This window comes from Pinus tabuliformis, chromosome 3_1 (assembly GCF_031772625.1).
Source record: "Pinus tabuliformis cultivar Carrire ecotype Pingquan chromosome 3_1, CPIR1, whole genome shotgun sequence".
NCBI lineage: Eukaryota > Viridiplantae > Streptophyta > Pinopsida > Pinales > Pinaceae > Pinus > Pinus tabuliformis.
In genome coordinates, this window is record NC_142301.1 from 832260515 (window position 1) to 832269053 (window position 8539).

Below are 8539 nucleotides of genomic sequence, written 5' to 3' on the forward strand. Positions count from 1 at the left end.
AATTGACCTCTTTGAACATTTTTCATATCCTGTAAAATTGATCTAGTTTGAACCCTTTCACAACTACATGCCAACAACAATGAAGAAAGTTTTTCAACTTGATTGTTCAACCTTCATAATTTTTAACTATTAAAAATTTCTCCACAAGGTTCTCTTAAGTTATTGTTATAGGCGATTTTTTGTATTATTATTGTTATTATTACTACTTATACCTAAGTCTATCAACTTTGATCACAAAATTGATAGTTTCCTATACTAAATTCATAAAATTTTAAGTTATTGTTGTATGTGATTTTTTGTATTATTATTGTTATTGTTATTACTTATATCCAAGTTTATCAACTTTGATAACAAAATTGAAATTTTCCTATACTAACTTCATAAAACCTTATCTAAAAATCTCATAAATTTTTATAATTTTATCTCATCAATTTATTATGGTAAACGAATTAAAGTGAACTAAAGAATTACCTTCTTTGTAATTGAACAACAGTGTTATAAAATGGACATGCTTATAAAATTAATGCACTCCTCCCCTAACCACCATTTGCCTGGAATGATTTATATAAATTGACTTTTTCATAAATATTATTTATTTCTGCTCATAAAATTACCTACAAATGAATGACTTCTTTTTTTTCCTTAAATGAGAAATACTTAGAAAAAATAATAGTAATAATAATAAAACACAAAAACAACACTTATCACCACTCAAATTCTGAATTTAAGGTTATAGAAAGAACTCTAATTTCACTATAATAAAATTTATAAAAAAAAACAAATTATAAAAAAAACGTTAATAATAATATATAAAAATAAAAAAACTTATTCTTTCTATCCCGAATTTTTTCTGCGAGTGCGCTTTGCTGGTAGCGCGCGCCGGCGCTAAGATGATACCTGCTGCACATCAACGTGTTCTGGGCCTTGGCCCCTCTGGATCAACCACAGGAGGACCTCGATCCTCAAAGAGCTTTCTCAGATCTGATCAAATCTCTCCCTCCTCAACAACCCAAGCCAGCAACTTCGAAATTTGTGAAAAAGCTTGGCATTCTCCAGGAAGTTCTGCTGCCTCCAACCCTCCCCTGCATGGCAGCAATTTCTCTTGCAGAGAAAGGTCTTATAGGTCAGTTCATAGGCCTTTGGCCTTTGCCAAGAACAGTTCAGAAATGGGTTGAACGAAATTGTATGGGTAAGATCTCAAGGAAGATTTCAATCAAATTTTGCAGAAGAGGGTATTATACATTCCATTTCGAAACCAAAGCATACAAGGATCTGATATTTAGAAACGGACCATACTTCATGGATTCCAGGGGTCTCTACCTCAACAAATGGACCCCGGACTTCGACCCGGAACTGGATATCCCCAATGCTGTGCCAGTCTGGGTCTGTCTCCCTCACTTGCCTCTTCACTGCTGGGGAGATGAGTCGGTGCGAGCCATAGGAAACGCTGTCGGCAAATACATCGATCGTAGCGAGCCCAAGGACAACATGCAAGCCTGTGCTAGGATATGCGTTGAAGTGGACCTTGGTCGAGGACTGCCGGAAGCAATAATGTTAAAAGTGGACGACTGGAGCCATATTCAGCAGCTGGATTACGAACAGATACCGTTTAAATGCAAGGTATGTCACGAGTACGGGAATTTTGCTAATAGATGTACTAAAACTGTAAATGCAGAGACGGAAGAGCAAGATGGACAATGGGAACCTGTCAAAAAAAAGAAATCAGCCCCTCCTCTTAAGCCATCCAAGGACTCTGGCAATCCTGGGCCATCTGTACAACGCCCCTTCTCCCCGCCCTCCAATCCCTCTGAAACCCTTACACCTGATCCTCCCCTTCCCCTCTCTTCCAATCCTTTTTTGATCCTTTCCACAGATGACTCTACCCCTGATATTCCTTCTTCCGAGCCCCCTCCTTCCCTTCAACCTCAGACCACCTCTTCTCAACCCCCCTTTGAGTCCCTTTCTTCAAGGATTACCAGAAGCTCCTCTAAAGAGCATGGAGCACCCAGTGATTCATTCAAAAAAACAGGCCCAGGCAGAAAAACCGCTAAACAACATAGGGAGGAGAATGCCCAAAAGGACATAGCATTGGGAACGCAAACTCCAATAGAATCCTTTATCCATGGACATCAAGAGAAAGAAATAAGTGGTAAAGACCAAGAGAGGCGAGCACCTCTCCGCACGCCCAATGCGCCATGTTGAAAATCCTTTCATGGAATAGCAGGGGTTTAGGGCACCCCTCTAAAATTGTAGCCCTCAGAGACCTGATTCACAATGAGAAGCCAGAAATAATGCTGATACAAGAAACAAAACAAGATCAACATGAAATGAAAAAAATTATAGAACAACAGAAGAGATTCTCGGGCAACATCAGCGAATCTAGAGGAGCCTCGGGAGGCATTGCTACCATTTGGGACAGCAGCAAATGGACTTGCACTGCAGCAAACTCTCATCAGAACTGGATTAGAACTACTCTCGACAGCAACACAGGCAGCCAGACAGTGACCATTTACAATGTTTATGTTCCCAACCACTATAGAGAAAAGGAAACTTGTTGGGATGACTTGAAAAATAGCATTGATGGAGAAAGCAATCCAAATATTATAATTGCAGGTGATCTTAACCTAATACTGCATGCAAATGAAAAAAGGGGAGGCACTTTTACTACAGATCCGTTTAGAGAGCGCCTGGAGGCCATCATCCAGGACAACGATTTAGTGGATATCATTCCCAAAAATCGCAGATATACCTGGAGCAATCGCAGAATTGGCAGTGGCAATATAATGGAAAGATTAGACAGATTTTTAGTTAATATATCGCTCCTCTCAAACTTCTCTGTAGGATACTCTAATGTTCTCAGCACATCTGCCTCTGATCATTACCCAATCACCTTAACTCTGGAAAACCACCGCCCTCTTGGGCCCATTCCATTCAAATTCAGCCCTCTTTGGAATCAGATACCTGTGGTCAGAGAAATTGTTAAGGAAACGTGGATCCAGCATGTGGAAGGCTCGCCAAGTTTCATTTGGGAAACGAAATTAAAAAGAACCAAGAAGGCTTTAAAAGATTGGGCCAAAGAGAGATACCAAGAACCAGAGGAGAACAAAAAGAGAGTTAAAAATGAGCTAGAAGATGTGCAGGCAAGAATTGAAGAACATGGATTAACACACCAAAGCAAAGAGCAAGAAAGTGAATTATACGAACAGCTGAGCAGAATAAATAGGGAAGAAGAAATCAAATGGCGCATAAAATCCAGACAATTATGGCTTCAAGAGGGAGATAAAAACATTGCTTACTTTCACAAACAGGCCACAGCCCGGAAGCTTAGAAACAATGTCAATACAATCCTGGATAGTGAAGGAAATCAACATAGTACTCAAGAGACTATAAAGAAGGCAGCTTCTAAACACTATAAGGACCTGCTAACCGAGGATAAAGGAATAGAAGACTATGCCGACTTGCTTCAGCACATGCCCAAAGGAGTTACAAAGGAAATGAACGATAGCATCAACAAAGATATCGAAGAAGAAGAAATCAAAAGAGAAATCTGGTCTCTGCATCCTGATAAATCGCCAGGGCCTGACGGTTTCCCTATTTGTTTCTACAGGGAATACTGGAATGTGATCAAAAAATACCTGTCTAAGATGATCCGATGGGTCCAAAGAAAAAGGAAGATTGGAGGATTCACCAACTCTACATTCTTAGCCCTCATCCCCAAAGAAAACCGCCCTTCTTCCTTCTCCAGATTCAGACCCATATCCCTTTGCAATTCTTCATACAAAATCCTAACCAAAATTTTAGCCACAAGATTAAAACCCCTTCTTCCCACCTTGATATCTGAAAACCAAGGAGGCTTTTTGCCGAACAGACATATCACTGACTCCATCCTTCTCGTCCAAGAAGCCATTCATTCAAGTCTATCCAGAAAAGAAAAAGGATTTGTCTTAAAGCTTGACCTAGCGAATGCCTTCGACAGAGTCAGGCATTCCTTCTTATTTGTTGTCCTTACAAAGATGGGCTTCGGAACCTCCTTCATTAATCTCATTGCAGCATGCATATCCGGTCCCTGGATATCCCCCTTGATCAATGGTAGACCATGTGAAGCTTTCCAATCCTCCTGGGGTCTAAGACAGGGATGTCCTCTTTCCCCCTACCTTTTCATTCTCATGGCAGAATCTTTCAGTCAAGCTCTGGATCACAACAGGAGAGTTGGACTCATAACTGGCATCAATTATGGGACTGGAGTTAAAAATATTAACCACTCTCAGTTCGCTGATGATACCCTGCTAATAGGAGGTGCCTCCACCACAATTGCAAAAAGGTTCAAGAAATTACTAGATCAGTTTATGGATTACTCGGGAGGACTGGTAAATCAGCTCAAAAGTTGTATCTATGGATGGAATACGACAAATCAAACTATCCACAACATTGCCAACATTTTCGGGGTTCCTTGTAAAATCGATTGGACCCATTTCTCATACTTGGGCATGCCAGTTAGTCTGGGACCTTTGAAAGCTGATACCTGGAATGGGATCATAGATAAAGTAAAAAGGAAAGTGCAGCAATGGGGAACAATATGGCTCAATCCTGCGGGCAGACTCATTCTCCTTAAGTCAGGTATCACCTCCTTACCTCTTTATCGTTTCTCTTTATATCAGGCTCCTGCCATCTTTCATCATAAATTGGAAGCTGCCCTTCGCCAATTCCTATGGCAAGGGGGTAAGAGCGACAAAAGCAAGTTCAATTTAGTCAAATGGAAGCAGGTTATACAAACTCAAGAAAGAGGAGGACTTGGCATAAGAGCACCAAAATTCTTGAATTTGGCTTTTGGTGCGAAAATTGTTTGGAGGCTAATAACAGGGCCTCCAATGTGGTGGAAAAGAGTATTGGAGGTCAAATATCTAAGCTTTCCCAGGCAGCAGCTTCTTGATTCCAATATTCCAAATAGAGACTCTACCAAAATCTGGAGGTTATGCAAATAGTCTCTGCCTATGATGATCCAAAATATATCGAAAGTCCCAGGGGGAGGAGATAGCATAAACTTTGGGGTTGATAAAATATTGGGACACCAGCCTCTGAATACGCACAAAGAAGCCAAGCCAATCATCAAGTTTCTTAACGAGGAAGGTATTTACAATCTAGCCCAAATCTCCAGTTGGGATCCTCACTCCCGTACCTGGATAGGCTGGACCTTCCCTGAAATTCCTAACGCATTAGAGCCCAGCCTCAGCTGCCTAAAGACCCTCCTTCACAACAAAGCCCCTATTAAAGAAAATGAAGCAGACGGCTTTCGTTGGGACTCTTCTGGGACCGAATACACAGTCAAAGCAGGCCATCAACAAATTTGCAGCAACACCTTTCAATTCAATATATGGCCTCATTGGAAATTAGCTTGGAGAGCAGAATCTATCCCAAAAATAAAATTCTTCATATGGCTTCTTCTGAGAGGCAAAATTTTAACAGCAGAAAATTTAAAAAGAAGGGGTATCAATGGACCCTCCAGATGTCCCAACTGCTGCCAAGCTGAAGAGACGATGTATCATCTATTCATAGAATGTCCATTTGCTGCCGATTGCTGGAGAAAGATGTCTTTCATTGGAGCTATAAACTGGGACCCTCAGAATACCATAGCAGAGACAATATACAAGTGGAGGAAAAGTTGTCCTTGGAAAGAAAAAAGAAGTCACTTGGTGAAAAGAGTATGGAATGCTCTTCCCCACACCTTGCCGTGGCGAATCTAGCTTGCGAGGAACAAAAAAAAAATTCAAGATAAGATTACAAATACTCGAACCACATGCAACAAAGCCAAAACTCTTGCCTTGGAAACTATCTCAAACAACACCAAAGGCAAAATCGATGCTACACAGTACAGTGTTGAGGAGCGAGACATAATTAGTTACATCTTGCACAGGCAGTGCAAAGTACCAGAAGGCAATAGGAGAGAAGTTCAGAACAAAGAAGAAATCAAGTCTTGGAAAATCAGACTAAAAGAGCAGGACTTCGCCAATTGGATTCAAAAGAGTAACTGCTATTCCCTGTTTTTTGATGGGGCTTCCAAATCGAATCCTGGGATAGCTGGAGCAGGGGGACTGATCACAAACCCCAAAGGGGAATGCATCCTCCACTACGAGTGGAGTCTTGGGGAGGTCTCGAACAACAGAGCCGAAGCTCTGGCTTTGTTCCAAGGTCTAACCCAGTTAGGCAAAATGGGAATTAAAAAAGCTCAGGTATTTGGGGATTCCTCAATCGTAATCCGATTAATGGCGCAGCAGCAAAACTCCCCCAACATTCTGCTTCAACAAGTAAATAAACGAAACCATATCCTTCATCATATGATGGATGACATCAAATATTTCCATATCCTTCGAAATCTCAACAAAAAGGCGGATGAACACGCCAACAATGCATGTGGAAGACCCGCCGGCACCTTCAGATGCAACTCCAGGGAATCGATCCAATATCTGCCATGATCTCAATGGAAATCTCCCGCTACAAGATTAAATCCGGTGTCAGGCCTGATAACTGTCCTTTTTATTGGGCCGGCAACTGGACTGTCATCAGCATAGGGATAATACATGGACGCGACGACTGCAGAAGACACAGCAATCAGGTTAACTTCATCATGCCCGCCGGCATATCTTTCCCCAGATTTGTATCTCTGAGACTCTTGGACTCTTTTCAGATTCGCCAGCAGACTCCCCTTCAGCCTCCCGTGACTAGTCATTCTTGCTCCCGCCTAATTTATCCCCAGCTCTACTATATAATTAACACCCCCCTTCCCTTCTCTGGCACTATCTTACTCTCTTTCGTGAATCCTTCTCTTTCCCGCTGTAAGCTTCTCTTGTCCCCTGGTTCTTGCAGAAAGCTCCTTCTACTCTGTCTTAATCTCAGCGATTGCTTGGGTTCGAATGTCTGGAGTATAGCAAGCAGGTGCTCCTCTCAGCTGAACTGGATCTATGTTGCGCTTCTCATCCATAGCGCCCCAAAGTCCGCTTCTCTGTATACTTCCTCTGCTTTATGTGCTCTCTGGTCTCTTCTAATCTTAACTCCCGCTGCCCTTTTTATCACCCCCGCTCTGTTTGATTGCCGCGTTTTTACCATTCTTCTCTCTCCTTCCTGTTTCTTTACTCCCTTATCAATCCCAATGGACCGAAGTGAAGACTGCCTGCATTGTTCAGACTTGCAAGCTGAACTCGAAGAAGTTAGAGCCCAGCAACGCATTCTGGAGAATCAACAAAAGATCCTCGAAACAAGGCTGGAAGACCAGAACCGCATTCTGAATGAGAAATACAGAGCTGAAATAGATCTGTTTTTGCACAGGGTGTCTTCATTGCATGAACAGTTTCGTCATTTAGCAAATCGCTGCAGCCATGCAGAAGAATCAATTTCAATTCTACAATGGATGATGGATAAACGAAACAAAGCGGCACCCAGCTCCTCAAGTGCCAAACAACCTGAAGCGGACCCAAAGCCGGAGGAATCTACTGCAAGACAAATTAGCCATATCGAAATCGACTAAAATGGTCTTTAAATGTAAATTTTGGTTATCTCAGTTCGTAAGAATCTATAGCAGCTTTAGTAGTTTTAGAATCAGAACAAGTAGAAAAAGGGTAATAGAGAGAGTCTCATTTTGTAACTCTATTGACCCAGGCTGTTTCCGGCATTTATTGTATCTTCGGAGATCTGACTCCCCTATTTTATTTCAGACCTTAATATAGCACCCGACTTTGTAAAATATATATATATATATATATATATATATATATATATATATATATATATAAACATATTATTTCTCTACTTAAATTTTTATGAATAATTGAAACTTTAACCAACTAGCTCTTTAGTTATGGAAAATCTTTTATATATTATACACTGTCTAAATCTAACTATAAAAAATCATATAAATGAACAGTCTAGATCCAGTTAATTTTAACCCAATCAACTTTGAAATACGTAAACAACAAATAACATAATCAGCTAAAATAACTCAATTAATTAATCAACTAAAATATTGACATTATTCGAGGAAAAGATATCTACTTGGATTGTGATAATAGCGGCACGGATGTGTGAGTAGATTTAATTACTTTTAACTATATCAATTGTGATATACACCAACAACAACAAAAAAACTTAATTAAATAATCAGCTCAAATAACTCAACTGTGACTCTCCTAAACCTATACATGCACATAGTAAAAAAAAAATTTCCACCCCGAGTACTAGAACCTATCCGATACAATTCGGGGTCACACGAGGTTTAATTATCCAAATATGGTTTTTATTAATTGCGCATCTACGCCTTGCTGACGTGCCGACCCTTAGTACTGGCTTTGGTTCGGTTCTCAATTCAGCTCTCTGGTTAGTGTACGCGTGACCATTACGTTGAACATTTTCTGATTGACAGCTAAATCTACTGTATGTAATTCTCTGTCCTTTTATACCGTGATTTCACATTTCGATTCTTTGGTGTTTATGGCTCACTGCCCTGCATTAATCACTACACTGTCCTGATTGACGTGGCGCGGGCAGATGA